The sequence below is a fragment of the Mustela erminea genome, chromosome 8 (assembly GCF_009829155.1).
Source record: "Mustela erminea isolate mMusErm1 chromosome 8, mMusErm1.Pri, whole genome shotgun sequence".
Taxonomy (NCBI): domain Eukaryota; kingdom Metazoa; phylum Chordata; class Mammalia; order Carnivora; family Mustelidae; genus Mustela; species Mustela erminea.
The window spans coordinates 109,040,388-109,062,324 of NC_045621.1; the positions used below are offsets into that span (position 1 = coordinate 109,040,388).

Genomic DNA, 21,937 nt, shown 5'->3' on the forward strand with positions numbered 1-21,937 from the left:
TTTTCCATACCATGATGGTCATGAGGATAAACTCCTAGGATTGTGAGGATTAAATTAATATATGTAACTTGTATTAAATCCTCTGTTGCACATACTACAATTTATATAATAATTAGTTATTATTATAATCGTTTTTAAGTTAATTAATTAATCTGTTGAAAGTCACTCTACTGGCCACCTGGGGAATAGAACTAAGCAGAAACACTGTGAGAAGAGAGAACATCTCTTTCTGCAAGGAGGTAGCTGTCCTACATCTGCAGAAATCTTTCCTGAATCCGGGTGCTTGAAGGCTGACATGTCCCCAGGGCTAAGGATTAGGGGTTATTCATGTTGCCTCAGTTAAAGCTGCAATGCTGAGTTTTTTTGACCACAGATGGGTAACCAGGACCCACTGGGAATGGATGGCCTATATTTCACTACTGACACCTTGTGGCAGGAAGAGCAACTGCAATGGGAAAGCTCAGCCATAGGGTTGAAAGCAGGCTCCTTTGCTCTTCCTTTTTTCCTGGCACACGGACCAAGACTGAGTGCTTTGATCAACATCCCAAAGGCCATTCTGTATCAGAGGAAAGGTGTCAAAGGGAAGAAAAGCAATCTTCCAGAGGGTGGTTCTGATTCCCAAAGACATTTAATTTTAAAAGACAAACTTTTGTGACCTTGTATCTCTTGACTATTAAATGGGATACACAGATTAATTCTATCTTCAACTAAATTACATTAATTGGATAGAGGCAACATTGTTTTTATCTATTTTTATATTTTATTTTATATTTTCTTATATCACTCTTTTTCAATTAGCAATAATCGCGCCTCAGATAAACCTCATGGGCTACGATACTGCCACTGCGCAAAGCTTATATCACTCTTTTTGACTGAATAAAACTAACACTATTAGGTGAGCATAGCTAAAAAGGAAACTAATTCAGCAAAGCTTGGAGGGGATATTTGTGGAGACTAATTGGTATATTGGGTGATTTTGTGCTCACACAAGAAGGTTATGTTTAACTCTCACTCTTGGGTGGTCATTGTTACTTCAGGAAGGCTATGTTCAGTTGCAATCTCATTTTACCATTATATTGGTTTCTAAAATTTTTCTAAACACGGATACTCTGTCAACAAAATTCTCTGCCTTTTGTTGAACCTATGCCATCAAGAGTATCTCACAGACCAATTAATGAATATTTGTATCTATAAGTTTCCTCTCATAATAGGAGCTCAATTTGCAAACATTATTTTTATTTTTTTAATAACTTGTTTCATCTGATCTGCTTTTATTCACTATTTCTCAGATTCCATAGACATAAATACAAAGTTTAAATAAATTATAATTCCCATTGCTTCTTCAAAAGCATGAAGCACCATCTGCAGTTTTACTGTATCATTCTAATCCCCAATTTCTGTTAATCTGGGATTTTAAAAAAATCAATCAACAGGAATTAAAGGGATGACTTCTGGAGCTCAGGATAACTTTAAGCATTGTAGAGCTGGAAAATTGATAAGACATTAAGATTTATAGCCAATTGTTGAGGTAGAATGCTACTAGTTCCAATGACAACTTTAATAGAGCAAAATGAAAAGACAACAGAAGTAACCATTCAGCCAAATCACTGTTATTCTCACCCCTTTGTTTAAATTTGGTCAGAACGCTGACCCAAATAACCCATTAACTAAGATGCATTTTTGTTGACCGTAGAAGAACAAAGAAGTAGGGGCCTGGCTGATTCCAAATTTTCCTTAGCATTCAACTGATACATATCAGCAGTGAAGCAAATGTACATATGTAGAATGTATTTTACAATATTTAGCATGAACAGTTCCTGGTCATAAAAGTGAAGTTTGAAAATAATGTGTTGGTAAGCAGTGGAAGCACCTACCAATGTTCAAGGCTTTTTTATTGTTGTTGCCTTACAAAGAATTCAAGCCATTAAAAAAAAAAAAAATCTACAAACTATTCAATTGAAGGAGCAGGAGGCTGGCTGAGGACAAAGCAAAAGCTGGCGCCTTGCACCCCCCCTTCACCCGCTCCCCTCCATATGTGTAGCATTCCTCAGGCACCCCTGACTGCCATAAAATGATAAATAGTTAACTTGCTGAGATCACAATCCGTGGTCTTTTAAGGTGGGGGTAATATTCAATTGGCATTTCACAATCATAAGCTTAACATAGTCATATACATGTGAAAGTCAAATATCAAGATTTCTCATAATTACCTCCTTTCTGCTCCATTTTTTAATTTGTTGGACTTTTTTTTTTAATGGATGATTTTGATGTGAAAATGGAAAATAATTTAAATGATAATGTGTTCTACAAGAGGGACTCTACCTCAACTGCCTCTGTGTCAAGTTCCTTGTTTACATAGTTAGACTCTCCACACCATTCATGACCTCTCATGCCACTGGGCTGTTTCCGAAATAGACATTATTGGCAGTCTGATATAAGGGGGTTTTGGTGATACCTTGATCAGGTTGCAAAATTCTTAGCTTCTCCAGCTTCAACATTCATACTGAGTCTATAATTTTATACTTGGAAAGAATGTCATACATCTAGCACAAGCCTTTCATCTCAAGTTTAAAGAAACTGGCACAGATTTTCCATGACTTACTCAAGGTTGGTCAGAAACTCAAGGGCAGACATGGTGCTAAAATTCAGCTGTGGACCCCCCCTTTGTATTTTAAGATGTAATATCATGACTTCTTTGTGTTCCCAAATTTGTGACCATGTTCCTATTTTAAAAATATAACTTTAGTTATTTGGCAAACCAAAGTTCTATCCTCTTACATGGAACTGGATGGAAATTGAAATGTCAGGTGTGCTTTGATTTGGGAGATGTGGGTTTTGTGATTATTTCTCCAGGTAGATAGAGTTCTGGGAGTTGTTGGTATAACTACAGTCTTGAAAAGGTGTGGTGGGAGAAGAAAACGGAATTCCATTTGCAAATTTCATACGCAAAAGGTGATAATAGAGAAGAGTTTCACAAAGTAAGAAATATGCAATAAAAGCCTGCATTACATAATACCCCCCATGCCAAATGCAAGCTCCCACTCCACCTCTGGTTCAATCTGAGTTTTGTTGACTCTAACATTTTAACTGTGCAAGCATATCCCCAGCACTATAAGAGAAGTGATTAAGGAAACATATTTCTTTTTACAGAAATTTCCTTAGCATCAGCTTTGAGGAATTCATCTTAAACTGTCAAATTTCTTTCTACTTGGTACAAAAATATGATTCATATCCCATTACATAAAATGTATTGTATTATAAATGGATCACTCTTTTCTATATGGCTTTTTGAGCTATGAGAGGATCTGGAGAAGTCTTTTCTATTGAGTCTGAAATGTGTTTTCTGTAAAGGAAGGGGAAGAAAAACACTTTAATCTTATGGAAGGAAAACATAAACATATTTTTATTATACATTATGAGGTGGCTATCTTAAAGAATAGAAACGGGTTCACAGATTCCTATCTATCCATAATCTTCCAAGGGAAGATGCAAGATGAAAGAAGAAGAGAAAAATGGCTTCATGCTGACTGTGCCACCAGGCAATGAAGTGGCATTATTTTCTGCATCCAGGGTCCGGGTCCTTTATCTGGGCTTCCAATCTGGCCTCTCCTCCTGCTTGCTTGAAAGATTTCGCAGATGCAGGTGGCCGAAAGGATGAATGTGGAATGCCTAGAGGACAAATGTGATTGTGAAGCAAACAATATTCTGTCCTTTGGCAAAACATCAGAAATAACCATTTTCAGTGATTTAAAACAGGGTGGCAGAGGGAGGATAACCATGATTATTGTATAAAGAATAACACTGAGGCAAACAAAGACATATATCCAATTCCCCTGCCATCCTTCATGGTAATGATACATATGCACCCACATTCACCTGCTATAATGTCGTTATACTTGGCACATTCCTCGCACCTGTCATTGCAGTGTTGCTTTCCTTCTTCACTTCTCTTCCACATTTAGGCACATTCCCCAATTCTGATATATCTTCTCACACAAAAAATTACTTTTAGGTTTAACCAGTCACCCCAGTCCTTTAATCAGAGAGGCCTGGAATAATTGCCTTTCTTATATAATTAAATCTACCAATAATTTGTTGATATCATAAATACTAACGTTTAACATAATTTTTCTGTAAAGTCATTTTATTGAACAAAAACACAAATTATAATGTGTTTCATAATAGTACCAAGTCAGGGAATACATTTTATTAATATAATTTTGAGCCACTGTTCAGAAATATAGCAAATGTGTAGTATAAATCCTATGCATATATTATACAAATATATACTCATAATAAATATTTTAGCACTGTCAATTTTGCTTTATTATTTATTTATGTATTTCATTTGTTTTGATTTTTGTGGATGTAAAATTAAGATCTAAATTATACCTTTCTATATTCAAGCTAAATCTCATTTTATTAGTGGAATCAAATGCTCAGAAAATTCTTATTCTTAAGAACTTTTAGTGAAGAGATACTAAATTTTTCTGCAATAGTTTATTTTAAAAAGTAAGAGCATATCAACTATTTCCAATTTTCATTACACAGTAAATGTTTTCTATACAAACTGAGTATTCAAAAATACTTGTTGATGTTAACTGAATTTCTAAACTAAATTCAGTCAATCAAGTTTTAATAAATCCCTAACCTCTATTTGTTTATTCATTGTTTATTCAGCATTTACATGGTATAAGGAACTGGATTCAGCTATAGGTGTATGATAAGACACAGGCTCTGTGTTCAATTCTCTGAGACAGGTAGAGATGAGAACAACAGATCAGCAAAACACAGTACTGTTTGTCAAGTTCTCTGATAGGTAGGTGCAAATGCGGTTATTCCTGCCATCTGGAGGGCTTAAGGGAGGCATTTTGGAGGTACTGGAGGAAACAATGTTAGGTGTTATAAAGTCTCACAATTCCTGGTTTTCATAATTAACACAGAACAAAGATAAAGACGCTGTAATAACAAGAAGAATAAGTACAGTGATATTCATCAAGGGAAAGTGAAATGATAATGTGGGAACTCAGAAACTGAATCTAATTCTGGAGATTGGGGTAGATTTTATACAACAACTGGCATTTCAGCTGAAGGATAAGTAGAGAAGAAGTGATTTCATACCTAGAAAATAATTAGCAAAGGCACAAAGGAGCCCCCGCTGAATATAGCAGGTTGATAAAGTCTACTGCCCCATGAGCCTGGAACACCATGTTGCTTACAGAACAGAACAGGACAAAGAGGCAGCCCCAGGGCTTTGAGGTCCAGACAAGTCTTCTTGTTCTCACTTATTTCAGGTTGGTCTAACGTTCCGAGTGTGTGCAAGAGGGATGATGGCAACAGATTGGTATTTCAGATTCCTTTATTGAGTGGCTTTGAATAATGAGAAAGGTCTTCCCCTTCCGCTGCATAGTTTCTTAGTGGTTTTTCTAAATGAGCTGCTCCCTTCCGGCTCCAGTTCATTGAGACTCCCCCAACATTCATCCCACTAAAGCCACACTGCCTCTTCATTTCTCAGATTTGAAAAGAGCACCCCTAACTCAAGGCTGTCGTACTTGTTGCCACTTTAGCCTGGTTTGCACTTTTTCCCAATACTCTCTTGGACTGTCGGCTCACCAATCAGGCTTCAGTGCAAACATCATTAATTTCCCCACAGAGGCCTTCCTAAAGCAATGCTCACCATTGTTCCCCTTCTCCTTCAATAGGACTGTGTACATATTTACCCACTATCCTCCTTTGCCCTTCCTATGCACAGTTCACTATGTGAAATTATCTAAACTTTGATTTATATGCCTGTTTATTTTCTGTCTGCTACACTCCCTGTGGATGTGGTCTTCTCAGTCTTGTTCACCAATGCATGACCAAGGCATGGCATGGAGTGGTCCTTTGATGCATTCACTTGGGGTGAATGAATAAATCAATATCTGTCAGCTCCAATGGTCTCAAACTGTCTTTACTTGTTAACGAGAGAATTCAGGCCCTGTTGGTCTCCCCTACCTCACACTTCCAGGATATGAAAATAGATAAATTGGTAAACGTTTCCAAGTTTTATTTTTTTGTTTTCAAAGGCTAGCCAAGTGAAGCAATGGGAGTGAAGAAGGAACAAAGAAATCTGGAACTGGCTGTGGTTGATTAATTGTAAACACCACTATAGTGTTCTAAACATACAGTTCAGAAAATTAGAGTTAAATTCAAAAGACAGAAATGCCAAAATAATTCCTTTATCCAAAGGCAAAAGAGTTACTTAAGATTGAACTCTGATGGAACCAGTGAGGTGGTCTCTTTGGCCTCTTAGAAATTCAGGAGCAGGAAGAATGGCTGGACCCTCTCCTGGCCCAGGACATTTGCTGCAGGAACTCATCATAGACATCTGTGAATTGAACGGGATGGGCCCACCCACATGGCCCTGCTGGTCAGCAGCTTCCCTCTTTGAAACCTAGGCAGAAGCAGCCTTGCCACAGGCCTGTACACTTGGAGTCTGCAGAGTAGTGGAAGCACTCTTAGGGTCCTTCTTTCTTTTTTTCAGAGGATAGTGCACATTTAAGTAGTTTTAGGTTCCATACTATAGAATCTGAGAAATCTAGTGGACTTCATTCTATTTCACCTCTCATGCCCCTTTAGTTCACACGGGCTCTGTCTCTGCTTATATGATCCCAACTCTATTCCTGGGTTCTGTTGAGATGACTAATTAAGCTCAAGGTCTCTTGATCAAAGGATTGTTCAGTCATGCACAGTGTTTTCTTCAGAAAAAGATTTCTTATTTTTTCCTGTTTGGATAGGCTCAGAATTTTCGAAATCTCCTGGTTCCTTTGTGCTTAACAATTTTTTTCTCCCTCAATTCATCTCTCTCATATTGTATTTTTATAAAAGCAATCAGGTAGAAATAGCCACAAAGCACATGGATGGCTCAGTCAGTTAAGTGTCTGCTTCCCTCAGGTCATGATTCCAAGGTCCTGGGACTGAGCCCAGCATTGGGTTGAGGCACATCAGGGGAGCAGACAGCTGAGCTGGGAGCCTGCTTCTTCCCTCTCTTTCTGCTGCTCCCCTCTTCGTGCTCTCTCACTCCCTCTGTCAAATAAATAAATAAAATCTTTAAAAAAAAAATCCTCAACTAAATATCTAATTCCATTGTTCCCAGGTTCTACCTTCCACAAGACACTAGAAATGGTTCAGCCATGGTCTTTACCAGAGGATTGCCTTTCTTTCCGTTTTCAATAGCATGCTTCTCATTTACATATGATACCTCACTACATTCTTTCTGTCTGTATTTCTAGCATACACCTCAAAATGCTTTGAGCTTCTACCTAATACTCAATTCTAAAGCTGCTTCCACACAGCCAAGATTTGCAAATCTGCAGACAAGCAAAAATCTGTCTTGGTGTGCTCTGGAGACACTAAAAATGTACCACAGACTGGGTGGCTTCTACAATAGAAATTTCATTTCCCACAATTCTAGAGATTGGGAGGTCTAAGAGCAAGGTACCAGCATGGTCAGGTTCTGGGGAGATCTGTTTTCTTGGATTGTAGGCCACCACCTTCTCACGGTTTCCTCACATGGCAGAAAGAGAGCCCAGACTTTCTGGTGTCAGTTTTCCTAAGGTCACTAATTCCATCAGCTCACGGCCTTTCATTTAACCCTAACTGCCTACTAAATGCTCCATCACCAAATACCATCACCTGACAGGTTAGGGCTTAACATAACTTATGTAGCAAGAGGACACAGATACCCAGTTCATAATAATGGTCAAACTCAAAGCTATGTTCTACTCTCCACCACCAAACATATTTGCTTTTTTCTGCCTTTTTTATTACACCCTGAATTGGACTGCAGTGATTTGCAAGAAGGGAGGATGTTGGCAGCACATAGCCAGGCATTCACATTCTACGTCTGCCATTAACTGCTGTGCAGCTGGGTGAGTTGCTTATGTTCATCAGCGTTCTGGTTCCTTTTCTAGAAACTGGGATGGTTCCCAGATCCATCACACTGTTGTTCAAATAGTTAATAAATAACATATCTAATATGCACAGAGCAAATGATAAATGTCATCTCTATTTAGCATTATTAGTAATAGCAAAATGCATGGCTGTACTCCTCCTCCTTTCAGAATAAAAATTATTTGAAATCAGAGACTTTGTCTATAAAGCTGATATTCATCCCTACGGTCTAACAGTCAGCCTCAGGAAATGCATGTATATGTTCACAGTGAGGGTAAATAAGGAAGATTCTCTGAGAGAGAGGGAGGGGCTTTATCCTTGAGGACATAGGTGTGTATGCGGCAGGTCTACAGGCCATGTAAGAAAGGCAAACATGGTCTAGGGAATGAGCAAGACTGGCTGAAGACAGGCTGTCTTTTTTTCTTTTTTTTAATAGTGAAGTATAATTAACATGCAGGGTTATATTAGTTTCAGGTGTATGATTTAATGATTCAACAATGTTATACGTTACTTAGTGGCCCTCACAATAAGTGTAGTTACCATCTGTCTCCAACAATGTTATTACAGTCTTATTGACTATATTGTCTACACCATACTTTGATGCCTGAGAATCATTTATTTACTGAGGGCCTGGCTATGCACTGCTCATCTTTGCTCAACTACTTATGGACCATGTGAAGGAAAGCAGGTTGATTTTGGAGTCAGGCAAGCACTTGCCTTAGGCTTTCAAAGGTTCTACAACACTAAGAAAGTCACCTACATCTTTCTTCGAACATCAGACACAAATAATCTGTAGCTAACAGTGGACTTCCTCATCAAGTAGATTAGATGTGAAAGATAAAACGGTGTCTATAGAGCCCCCAAATGCTTCTAGCGTAGCACTGGCACTGTTGGTGGCCTCCCTGTGGTCCCCAAGAAACCCGTTTCTTTTGAATGAACCCAGAAACATTTTACAAGCTTGCTTACTTACCCAAGGGGAGTAAGATGCAGGGCCTCTGCCTCTCTTCTCTTACTGTAATGGCACTGGTTAAAAGGGACATATATTGTTAATACATCCTTCCTTTAGTTCTGACAATGCAGCAGAAACATGGTACGGTTCCAACTACTATAAGACATCTTCCCTTCACAGTGATAATCCTTAAGGGATTAATGTTTCAAAGAGTTAAAAACTTTACATGTAATAGTGGGTAACAAGAGACAGAGAGTAGAAACATGGAATGGAAGAAAATCCTCATTTGTAATATACAGAATCTAAACAAGAACACATGGGCAGGATAATGAAATCAAAGTAGACTTTGCCATTTGCTTATTAAGCAAAAGCCAGAAGATATGACTTCCAAAGCTTTGACCTCAATAGCTGAGATGTCTCTTATCAGAACATTCTGGTAGACACCCACCCTCACTATCCACCATTGCACACCATCCATTCATACCTCATCCAACAGGATGACATTTAATATTAAAGGAGAGTGACGAAGGTCACAGGAATTTGTGCAGTTATTATTGGTGTCAAGATGTATTAATTTAGCCTATGCTTGACTAAATTTTGCTTAGTACAGTTGTGTCTCTAAGAAAAGAGTTATCACTATCAAGCATCTTTCTTTTTTTTTTAAGGTTTTATTTATTTATCTGACACAGAGAGAAAGCACACACAGGGGGAGTAACAGAAGGAAAGGGAGAAGCAGGCACCGCTTTGAGCAGGGAGCTTGATGTGGGGTTCAATCCCAGGACCCTGAGATCATGACCTCAGTGGAAGGCAGACGCTCAACTTACTTAGCCACTCTAGTGCCCCTATCAAGTATCTTTTCAAACATAAACTCCTACTGAAAGGGTCAAACTGGCCATAGATCACCTTGACCTATATTGGAGGAAATGTCTACCCATGGAACATGGTTCACTTTACTTTCCTTGGAAAATCACACTCAATTTTCTTGTATTTTTGAGGAGGATTTTTCATTTTAACTTTTGAAAGGAAATTCAGTCTTTGATTTTTTTATTGTTTTTTTTTTTTTTTTTTAATTTCAAAATCCGAAAAAATCCAAAAAGCAAACTTACCTATGTCATTGGAGGGTGAAATCAGACTTCTCTATACTTGTGTTTATTTGGTGGATGACTTGGAGGTTCAGCAGGCTCCTGGGAAGGCAGCCTAAGATGTATACACGGTCACAGCCACTGGCATGTGGGTTAAATGAGGCATCTGAATAGGGAAAAGGAAGCTCCAGAAGGCCAAGACAGCAGGGGCTTCTGTCTGAGTGAGGAACAGAGCAGGAGACCAACAATGAAGAGTGGCAGCTTGAACCATGGCCAGGATGAAATACAGGCAGCATACAGGCCTGGGGACAGTGCCTCCACCCCACCCCTGTGTGGACACAGTCACCCCCAGACTTCAGGATAGAACTAGTGAGCTGGTGATTGCTGTCTATCAGAACACACGAACAGGGACGCCTGCGTGGCTCGGTCGGTTGAACGTCTGCCTTTGGCTCAGGTCATGATCCTAGGGTCCTGGGCTCAAGAGCTGCATTGGGCTCCTTGCTCAGTGGGGAGCCTGCTTCTCCCTCTCACTCTGCCTGCTAGTGCGCTCTCTCTGCCTCTCTCTCTCTCTGTCAAATAAATAAATAAAATCTTAAAAAAAAGAAAAAAGAAACACATGAATGTTTTCTATGCATGGCTCAGTGGTAAGTATTTGGGGCTTTGCAGGCTATATAGAGCCTGTCAGGATTACTTAACTCTGCTGTTTTAATGCAAAAGCAGCCATGGGTAATACATGAACAAATGAGCATAGTGATGTTTCAATGAAACCTCGCTGACATTGAAATTTGACTATCTTATAATTTTGGTGTTGCGAAAAATTATCCTTCTTTTGATATTTTTGTAACTATTTAAAAATGTAAAAAACACTCTAAGTGCAAGGGCCATCCAAAAACAGGCTGTGGGCAGGATTTGATCCACCAGCTGTAGCTTGGTGTGTCTTAAACTTCACCAAGTTTCAAACTTCACATCGTTCACAAACTCATCCCATTACAAATCTTGATGGAGAACTGCCTCCCCTCCCCCGGAGACAACTGCGGGATGATGGAGGCCTATAGACTTGTGGCTCCTCCTTTTAATTGTGTTTGTGGTTCCTGTTCACACCAGATGGTCATGCTCCCTCAGTCGACCATCAGCTCCTGAAGAAAGGGGAGAGGGCTACCTTATTCATATTTGTATATTCTGTGTCTGGCACATTGTACATCCCTTAAATGTCTTTACAACAAATAATGAGGAAGTAAATTTTGTTTTACCTCTCTTCATTTTTTTTTTTTTTTAAAGATTTTATTTATTTATTTGACAGAGAGAAATCACAAGTAGATGGAGAGGCAGGCAGAGAGAGAGAGAGGGAAGCAGGCTCTCTGCTGAGCAGAGAGCCCGATGTGGGACTCGATCCCAGGACTCCGAGATCATGACCTGAGCCGAAGGCAGCGGCCCAACCCACTGAGCCACCCAGGCGCCCCTACCTCTCTTCATTTTAAAGCTTTATTTATTTATTTTAGAGATGGAGAGAGCAGGGGGCGGGGCAGAGGGAGAGGGAAAGAGAATCTTAGGCAGACTCCACATCAAGTGCAGATTCCCACCCGGGGCTCAATCTCATGACCCTGACCTCACAACCTGAGCTGAAACCGAATCTGACGCTTAACTGATGGTGCCAACCAGGCGCCCCCGTCTTCAATTCCCCCCCTTTAAAGAAATTCCTTTCATGAATGCTGTCCCAACAACCCAATACCCATCTGGAAAGATCACTCAGAGTTTAATTCCTTCTGTAATGATCACTTCCACATCAAAAAGAAGAAACCAGGGTGAGGTGTCCTGCTACAATTCCAAACATTCTCCCCAAATTCAGAATGTACTCTTCAAACTCTCCTATTTAAATGTGCCATTACAGGACCTATTTATTACCAGTTCTTCAGCTTTGCTAACACAGTTTTTCCTTCCTAAAAATGTGTCTTAAACTTCTTTCACATATTACTGTCAAGTTTTCAGTAATACCCGCTTTCCTGCAAGCTCTATGAACTCTCTGGTTTTTAATTCAATACTTTATCCAAGTATCTGGCACAGGCTTGTCATAAGAAGATGGTCAAGAAATATTTGTTGAGGGGCGCCTGGGTGGCTCAGTGGGTCAAGCCGCTGCCTTCGGCTCAGGTCATGATCTCAGGGTCCTGGGATCGAGTCCCACATCAGGCTCTCTGCTCAGCAGGGGGCCTGCTTCCCTTCCTCTCTCTGTGATCTCTTCCCTTCCTCTCTCCTACTGTGATCTCTCTCTGTCAAATAAATAAATAAAATCTTAAAAAAAAAAAAAAAGAAATATTTGTTGAATAAAGCATTGAAGAAGTTTAAAAAAGGACTATTACCATACCTATTTCTATCCCTAGCATATAAGATAGAATCCTTACCAAAATAAGTACTAAGAATTGTTAATATTTGACTTGAGTATGATTTAGTTAATAGTATATTGCAAATCCCTTAAGGACAAAAATGTACCTCATTTTTTTTTCTGGAATGATGATATTCTTCGCCCGCAAGCTTTGCTTAAAGTAAAAGAACAAAAGAACAATTAATAAAGATGGGGTGCCTAGGTGGCTTAGTCAATTTAAGCATCTGCCTTTGGCTCAGTTTATGACCTCGGAATCCCTGAATTGAGCCCTGCATTGAGCTCTCTGCTCATGGAGAGCCTGCTTTTCTCTCTGCCCCTGCTCATGCTCTGTCTTTTTCAAATAAATAAATAAAATATTTTAAAAAATTAATGGATGAATTAATTAATATAGCTAAAAACGTATGGTCTAAAAATTTTAAAAAATTAGGAAATTACTCTCCTACTCTTCAAAAATGGCAAAATAGCTCCAGTTATTTCTTCCTTTCTTCTTCTACATTTATTGATGACATTTTTATGACATTATCACTTACAGAAAGAGAAATGGGAACTGGTTGCCAAAGTCTGCCTTTTCTGACTTTTGCTTTCATTTGTTTTTCATGATTTTTCCCCATTCTGCATAAGGGAATGCTTTAAATCTCTCACCAGGGATCCTAGAAAAGTCGTATGTCCTAGCTGTAATTCCTGAAAGACCCAGGGAGCTTCACTCACAATATACCTTGAAAGATCTCACATCCCATGAATGCCTCCTAGCCTTGGTGACATGGATCTTGGTCAACTCCCCTAAAACGTTTGGCTTCAGTAGGTGTAATGCACTGTGGAGTTTCACTTCAAAAAGTGTGATACAGGTTCTATCTTTAAAGAAATAAAATATACATATATATACACACATATATGTATATATATGTATATATAGACATATATATACATAAAATACACGTATATATACACATATATAGATAGATAGATATAGATAAAGATAAAGATGTAGATATAGATAGATATAGATATAGATAGATATGTATAGAGAAAAATACCTTCAGAGAAATAAACCAGAAGCAGCCTCAAAATTTTAAATTTAAATAGTTGGAAATTTCCTATAGCCAGAGCTGGAGTGGAGGTGGGGGAGGAACTATACAAATTAAATATCAAGAATGAAAATGTCATCATTCTTCTTTCCTTATTATGCAGTGACTATATCTCCAGGATTACTTTGCATAGGATTCTTCCTAAAAGGAAAAAAAAAAAAAAAATCAGTGACATCTCACATTGCCATTATCATCTCCCATTAAGATCCTTAAGAAAGGGAGGAGTCAAGATGGCGGAGAAGTAGCAGGCTGAGACTGCTTCAGCTAGCCGGAGATCAGCTAGATAGCTTATCTAAAGATTGCAAACACCTGAAAATCCATCGGCAGATCGAAGAGAAGAAGAACAGCAATTCTGGAAACAGAAAAACAACCACTTTCTGAAAGGTAGGACCGGCGGAGAAGTGAATCCAAAGCGACGGGAAGATAGACCCCGGGGGGAGGGGCCGGCTCCCGGCAAGCGGCGGAGCAACGGTGCACAAAATCAGGACTTTTAAAAGTCTGTTCCACTGAGGGACATCGCTCCAGAGGCTAAACCGGGGCGAAGCCCACGCGGGTTCAGCGTGGCCTCAGGTCCCGCAGGGTCACAGAAGGATCAGGGGTGTCTGAGTGTCGCAGAGCTTGCGGGTATTGGAACGGGAAAGCCGGCTACAGAGACAGAGCCGACAGTAAGGTCACAGCTCAGTGTTAAGTTGAACTGGTCGCAGGCTCGGAGAGCTCGGAGCGCGGCCGGAGGTCAGGCAGACGGGAGTAACTGGGCGTTGTTCTCTGAGGGCGCACTGAGGAGTGCGGCCCTGGGCTCTCGGCTCCTCCGGGCCAGAGACCAGGAGGCCGCCATTTGTATTCCCGTCCTCCGGAACTCTACGGAAAGCGCTCAGGGAACAAAAGCTCCTGAAAGCAAACCCAAGCGGATTACTCACCCCGGCCCCGGGTAAGGGCGGTGTAATTCCGCCTGGGGCAAAGACACTTGAGAATCACTACAACAGGCCCCTCCCCCAGAAGATCAACAAGAAATCCAGCCGAGACCAAGTTCACCTACCAAGGAGTGCGGTTTCAATACCAAGGAGAACAGCAGAATTCCAGAGGAGGAGAAAGCCAAGCATGGAACTCATGGCTTTTTCCCTGTGATTTTTTTTTAGTCTTGCAGTTAATTTAATTTTTTTCTTTTTCATTTTTTGTTTTTTTTTTCCTCGCCTTCGGGTAAAATTCTTTTTTTTAACTGTTACCTTTTTCTTTTTTAACGATTTTTTACTAGTTTATCTAATATATATATTTTTTCTTTTTTACATTTTTCTTAGGTGTTTTCCTTTTTTTTTTTTTTAATTCTTTTCTTTTCTTTTTTCTTTTTTTTTTTTCTTTTTTCTTTTTTTTTCTTTCTTCCTTTTTGAACCTCTTTTTATCCCCTTTCTCCCCCCTCATGATTTTGGATCTCTTCTAATTTGGTTAAAGCATTTTTTCCTGGGGTTGTTGCCACCCTTTTAGTATTTTACTTGCCCCTTCATATACTCTTATCTGGACAAAATGACAAGACGGAAAAATTCAACACAAAAAAAAGAACAAGAGGCAGTACCGAAGGCTAGGGACCTAATCAATACAGACATTGGTAATATGTCAGATCTAGAGTTCAGAATGACAATTCTCAAGGTTCTAGCCGGGCTCGAAAAAGGCATGGAAGATATTAGAGAAACCCTCTCGAGAGATATAAAAGCCCTTTCTGGAGAAATAAAAGAACTAAAATCTAACCAAGTTGAAATAAAAAAAGCTATTAATGAAGTGCAATCAAAAATGGAGGCTCTCACTGCTAGGATAAATGAGGCAGAAGAAAGAATTAGTGATATAGAAGACCAAATGACAGAGAATAAAGAAGCTGAGCAAAAGAGGGACAAACAGCTACTGGACAACCAGGGGAGAATTCGAGAGATAAGTGACACCATAAGACGAAACAACATTAGAATAATGGGGATTCCAGAAGAAGAAGAAAGAGAGAGGGGAGCAGAAGGTATACTGGAGAGAATTATTGGGGAGAATTTCCCCAATATGGCAAAGGGAACGAGCATCAAAATTCAGGAGGTTCAGAGAACGCCCCTCAAAATCAATAGGAATAGGCCCACACCCCGTCACCTAATAGTAAAATTTACAAGTCTCAGTGACAAAGAGAAAATCCTGAAAGCAGCCCGGGAAAAGAAGTCTGTAACATACAATGGTAAAAATATTAGATTGGCAGCTGACTTATCCACAGAGACCTGGCAGGCCAGAAAGAGCTGGCATGATATTTTCAGAGCACTAAACGAGAAAAACATGCAGCCAAGAATACTATATCCAGCTAGGCTATCATTGAAAATAGAGGGAGAGATTAAAAGCTTCCAGGACAAACAAAAACTGAAAGAATTTGCAAATACCAAACCAGCTCTACAGGAAATATTGAAAGGGGTCCTCTAAGCAAAGAGAGAGCCTACAAGTGGTAGATCAGAAAGGAACAGAGACCATATACAGTAACAGTCAACTTACAGGCAATACAATGGCACTAAATTCATATCTCTCAATAGTTACCCTGAATGTTAATGGGCTAAATGCCCCTGTCAAAAGACACAGGGTATCAGAATGGATAAAAAAACAAAACCCATCTATATGTTGCCTCCAAGAAACTCATTTTAAGCCCGAAGACACCTCCAGATTTAAAGTGAGGGTGTGGAAAAGAATTTACCATGCTAATGGACATCAGAAGAAAGCAGGAGTGGCAATCCTTATATCAGATCAATTAGATTTTAAGTCAAAGACTATAATAAGAGATGAGGAAGGACACTATATCATACTCAAAGGGTCTGTCCAACAAGAAGATCTAACAGTTTTAAATATCTATGCCCCCAACGTGGGAGCAGCCAACTATATAAACCAATTAATAACAAAATCAAAGAAACACATCAACAATAATACAATAATAGTAGGGGACTTTAACACTCCCCTCACTGAAATGGACAGATCATCCAAGCAAAAGATCAGCAAGGAAATAAAGGCCTTAAACGACACACTGGACCAGATGGACATCACAGATATATTCAGAATATTTCATCCCAAAGCAACAGAATACACATTCTTCTCTAGTGCACATGGAACATTCTCCAGAATAGATCACATCCTCGGTCCTAAATCAGGACTCAACCGGTATCAAAAGATTGGGATCATTCCCTGCATATTTTCAGACCACAATGCTCTAAAGCTAGAACTCAACCACAAAAGGAAGTTTGGAAAGAACCCAAATACATGGAGACTAAACAGCATCCTTCTAAAGAATGAATGGGTCAACCGGGAAATTAAAGAAGAATTGAAAAAAATCATGGAAACAAATGATAATGAAAATACAACGGTTCAAAATCTGTGGGACACAACAAAGGCAGTCCTGAGAGGAAAATATATAGCGGTACAAGCCTTTCTCAAGAAACAAGAAAGGTCTCAGGTACACAACCTAACCCTACACCTAAAGGAGCTGGAGAAAGAACAAGAAAGAAACCCTAAGCCTAGCAGGAGAAGAGAAATCATAAAGATCAGAGCAGAAATCAATGAAATAGAAACCAAAAAAACAATAGAACAAATCAACGAAACTAGGAGCTGGTTCTTTGAAAGAATTAATAAAATTGATAAACCCCTGGCCCGACTTATCAAAAAGAAAAGAGAAAGGACCCAAATAAATAAAATCATGAATGAAAGAGGAGAGATCACAACTAACACCAAAGAAATACAAACTATTATAAGAACATACTATGAGCAACTCTACGCCAATAAATTTGACAATCTGGAAGAAATGGATGCATTCCTAGAAACATATAAACTACCACAACTGAACCAGGAAGAAATAGAAAGCCTGAACAGACCCATAACCAGTAAGGAGATTGAAACAGTCATTAAAAATCTCCAAACAAACAAAAGCCCAGGGCCAGACGGCTTCCCGGGGGAATTCTACCAAACATTTAAAGAAGAACTAATTCCTATTCTCCTGAAACTGTTCCAAAAAATAGAAATGGAAGGAAAACTTCCAAACTCATTTTATGAGGCCAGCATCACCTTGATCCTAAAACCAGACAAGGATCCCACCAAAAAAGAGAGCTATAGACCGATATCCTTGATGAACACAGATGCGAAAATACTCAACAAAATACTAGCCAATAGGATTCAACAGTACATTAAAAAGATTATTCACCATGACCAAGTGGGATTTATTCCAGGGCTGCAAGGTTGGTTCAACATCCGCAAATCAGTCTATGTGATACAACACATCAATAAAAGAAAGAACAAGAACCATATGATACTCTCAATAGATGCTGAAAAAGCATTTGACAAAGTACAGCATCCCTTCCTGATCAAAACTCTTCAAAGTGTAGGGATAGAGGGCACATACCTCAATATCATCAAAGCCATCTATGAAAAACCCACCGCAAATATCATTCTCAATGGAGAAAAACTGAAAGCTTTTCCGCTAAGGTCAGGAACACGGCAGGGATGTCCATTATCACCACTGCTATTCAACATAGTACTAGAGGTCCTAGCCTCAGCAATCAGACAACAAAAGGAAATTAAAGGCATCCAAATCGGCAAAGAAGAAGTCAAATTATCACTCTTCGCAGATGATATGATACTATATGTGGAAAACCCAAAAGACTCCACTCCAAAACTGCTAGAACTTATACAGGAATTCAGTAAAGTGTCAGGATATAAAATCAATGCACAGAAATCAGTTGCATTTCTCTACACCAACAGCAAGACAGAAGAAAGAGAAATTAAGGAGTCAATCCCATTTACAATTGCACCCAAAACCATAAGATACCTAGGAATAAACCTAACCAAAGAGACACAGAATCTATACTCAGAAAACTATAAAGTACTCATGAAAGAAATTGAGGAAGACACAAAGAAATGGAAAAATGTTCCATGCTCCTGGATTGGAAGAATAAATATTGTGAAAATGTCTATGCTACCTAAAGCAATCTACACATTTAATGCAATTCCTATCAAAGTACCATCCATCTTTTTCAAAGAAATGGAACAAATAATGCTAAAATTTATATGGAACCAGAAAAGACCTCGAATAGCCAAAGGGATATTGAAAAAGAAAGCCAACGTTGGTGGCATCACAATTCCGGACTTCAAGCTCTATTACAAAGCTGTCGTCATCAAGACAGCATGGTACTGGCACAAAAACAGACACATAGATCAATGGAACAGAATAGAGAGCCCAGAAATAGACCCTCAACTCTATGGTCAACTAATCTTCGACAAAGCAGGAAAGAATGTCCAATGGCAAAAAGACAGCCTCTTCAATAAATGGTGCTGGGAAAATTGGACAGCCACATGCAGAAAAATGAAATTGGATCATTTCCTTACCCCACACACAAAAATAGACTCAAAATGGATGAAGGACCTCAATGTGCGAAAGGAATCCATCAAAATCCTTGAGGAGAACACAGGCAGCAACCTCTTTGACCTCAACCGCAGCAACATCTTCCTAGGAACAACGCAAAAGGCAAGGGAAGCAAGGGCAAAAATGAACTATTGGGATTTCATCAAGATCAAAAGCTTTTGCACAGCAAAGGAAACAGTGAACAAAATCAAAAGACAACTGACAGAATGGGAGAAGATATTTGCAAATGACATATCAGATAAAGGACTAGTGTCCAGAATCTATAAAGAACTTAGCAAACTCAACACCCAAAGAACAAATAATCCAATCAAGAAATGGGCAGAGGACATGAACAGACATTTCTGCAAAGAAGACATCCAGATGGCCAACAGACACATGAAAAAGTGCTCCATATCACTCGGCATCAGGGAAATACAAATCAAAACCACAATGAGATATCACCTCACACCAGTCAGAATGGCTAAAATCAACAAGTCAGGAAATGACAGATGCTGGCGAGGATGCGGAGAAAGGGGAACCCTCCTACACTGTTGGTGGGAATGCAAGCTGGTGCAGCCACTCTGGAAAACAGCATGGAGGTTCCTCAAAATGTTGAAAATAGAACTGCCCTATGACCCAGCAATTGCACTATTGGGTATTTACCCTAAGGATACAAACGTAGTGATCCGAAGGGGCACATGCACCCGAATGTTTATAGCAGCAATGTCCACAATAGCCAAACTATGGAAAGAACCTAGATGTCCATCAACAGATGAATGGATCAAGAAGATGTGGTATATATACACAATGGAATACTATGCAGCCATCAAAAGAAATGAAATCTTGCCATTTGCGACAACATGGATGGAACTAGAGCATATCATGCTTAGCGAAATAAGTCAAGCAGAGAAAGACAACTATCATATGATCTCCCTGATATGAGGAAGTGGTGATGCAACATGGGGGCTTAAGTGGGTAGGAGAAGAATAAATGAAACAAGATGGGATTGGGAGGGAGACAAACCATAAGTGACTTTTAATCTCACAAAACAAACTGAGGGTTGCTGGGGGGAGGGGGTTTGGGAGAAGGTGGTGGGATTATGGACATTGGGGAGGGTATGTGCTTTGGTGAGTGCTGTGAAGTGTGTAAACCTGGTGATTCACAGACCTGTACCCCTGGGGATAGAGTATTATGCCTCCATCAGAAAGGATGAATACCCAACTTTTGTAGCAACATGGACGGGACTGGAAGAGATTATGCTGAGTGAAATAAGTCAAGCAGAGAGAGTCAATTATCATATGGTTTCACTTATTTGTGGAGCATAACAAATAGCATGGAGGACATGGGGACTTAGAGTGGAGAAGGGAGTTGGGGGAAATTGGAAGGGGAGGTGAACCATGAGAGACTATGGACTCTGAAAAACAATCTGAGGGTTTTGAAGGGACGGGGGGTGGGAGGTTGGGGTACCAGGTGGTGGGTATTATAGAGGGCACGGATTGCATGGAGCACGGGGTGTGGTGCAAAAATAATGAATACTGTTATGCTGGAAATAAAAAAAAAAATTAATAAAAATTAAAAAAAAAAAAAAGATCCTTAAGAAAGATAGACCTCAAACCTGGTTAATTAGAAAAAAAGAAGAGCCAATTAAAACAGGCCTTAAGGCATAATACACTAATATTTTAAAATAACAATTTAGTGTACTAATAGATTTCCAGAACCACTTATCAACTTTTAAGTCTTTTTGGAGGTTTAATGTCTACTTAGGTCCGTAAACAGACTGTATGAAATGGCAGGTCTCTGAATTGTAGCCCCACCATACTGAGTAATATGTTCCCCAAGTCGCTGGTCTCCCATGACTGTTACAGGGTCAGCTTGTAACTTCATAATGAAAAAGACAAATCTCACCAGATTTTCATATGTAACTTTCATGTATTCAATTGAGCAATGAAAATATTAACATTTACAGCTTCCTACTATATGGGTATCCCTTAGAAGGCTTTTGTTGGCAAAGGAGATGGGTCTATTAACAGAATTTTAAATCCTAAGTGTATTTATTGCTTAATTAGTAAGAAGTTTAAAGCATGGTGGTCTCTTGGTTGACTTAGTAGTTCACTGATGTCTCATCTGGGGTTTCTAGAATTAACTCAGTTTTCTTCATGGTCATAAGTCACAGATAATATCATCCTACGTAGTATAGAAGAGATAGAGCCAAAACTGTTCCTTGATCCAAATTTATGGTGTTTTAATCTGGGAAGGAAAGTAAGTACCCAGTATACATCTCCTTAGGTCCCACTCTAAAGACCCTGGCCACATGCTCGTCCATGGACCAGTCACTCGTAAAGGAGAATCGAGTAGATACTATTAACTTTGGGCAATCATAACTCATCCCTCAAAGGTGGGAAAGAGAATTAGGATGATGTTAACAACGAAAAAGGTAGGAACCAGTTCTTCTATATGTAATTAAAAGTATCAGAAATTGAGAAAGTAAGTGCTGATTAAAGGCACAAGATTCAATGAACTTCCTCAAGTACATAAAGTATAGGGAAATTATTAAAAACACATCTAGATTAATATCTATTGCTCAATAATAATGTTCATAAATTTGAGGAAAGCCAGTTGTAAAAAAGAAACAAAAAACAACAGATATCCTTGATGTGTGTAATTTTATGTGTATGTGTTTGGAGAAAGTTGGAGAAGCATACACTAACTTGTCAACATGGATTACTTCATTAGTTCCTTCAGGGAAGGAAGGATTGAGGGTTTCTAATGAAGTTTTTCTCCATGCACTTTTGCATTGATTTATCATTTACTAGCAGCTTTACATTTGCTTTTCCAAATGAAAATACAACTTTTTATTAATAAAGGAGTAATAAATGGACTGATAACAGAACAAATAACATTTAAAAGTAACTAGAAAATGCTCTGTAACTTAAAGATTGATTGCTAAGCATGAGTGCAAGGGTAGAAAAAGATGAAGGCAGAAATGAATTGAATGGGCATCTATTCTATGTGGGAAATCACCCTGGGAAATGTGTAAGTATAATCTCATTATTTCTATGATTATTCTAGAAGGTAAGTACAATTATTATTTCATTTTGATAAATAAGAAAGTTATAAATAAAT

At 39.1% G+C, this 21,937-nt stretch overlaps 1 pseudogene; it reads right to left on the reverse strand.

The window, feature by feature from the left end:
- Positions 1-702: 702 nt before the first annotated feature.
- Positions 703-855, reverse strand: LOC116597932 (annotated as a pseudogene).
- Positions 856-21,937: the final 21,082 nt, after the last annotated feature.